The sequence below is a fragment of the Magnolia sinica genome, chromosome 17 (genome assembly GCF_029962835.1).
Source record: "Magnolia sinica isolate HGM2019 chromosome 17, MsV1, whole genome shotgun sequence".
In the NCBI taxonomy this organism is placed as follows: domain Eukaryota; kingdom Viridiplantae; phylum Streptophyta; class Magnoliopsida; order Magnoliales; family Magnoliaceae; genus Magnolia; species Magnolia sinica.
Window position 1 is genome coordinate 50,467,435 of NC_080589.1, and position 752 is coordinate 50,468,186.

The following is a 752-nucleotide window of genomic DNA, read 5'->3' on the forward strand; positions in this document are numbered from 1 at the left end:
TGAGGCTAAACTTCAAGTTTAAGTGATCAGGCAGATTAGTTGGCTTCATACGGTTGGTTAATCAAATTGTGCGATTCTTTACTGATATCACCTATGTATAGGCTCACCTCAAGCGTTAAGAGTCAGTAAGTGATGACGTGGGCTAGTTATAAAAAAATTTTAAAGGATTTTTTACAATCCAAAATATCAAAAATTTAGGATGTTACAGGTTAGGCGGTAGATGCACTATATCCGTTTGGAGTAATTCTTCAAATTATGGCCTTTAATGGTTACCTTTAAGTACCGGCACGGTACCAAGCATGGAACCCGTCTCCCTAATCATATCATCATCTAAATTATGGGAGTGGTCCAAGCACGCCTGTAAAGGGTCAAAGGATAAGGTCATCAGAGTTCTATCTTCCATGAAAGAATCAATCAAGTTAACATCGTGGGCATTGTCATCATCCTTTACTTATTTGCTCATATTGAAAAAGATATTAAGCTCTAATATCATATTCCCAAAAGACAAATTCATGACTCCATTCCTATAATTGATGATTGCATTTGATGTAGCAAGGAATGTGTGATTAAGGATGATAGAAATTTGATTGTTCATATCCACGATAGGTTGAGTATCCAGGATGATAAAATCTACTAGATAGTAGAATTTGTCAACCTAGACCAACACATCCTCAATTATCCCTCTCGACACACGAACTGAGCAATCCGCCAGTTGTAATGTGGTCCGAGTGAGTTTTAATTCACCTAGTCCC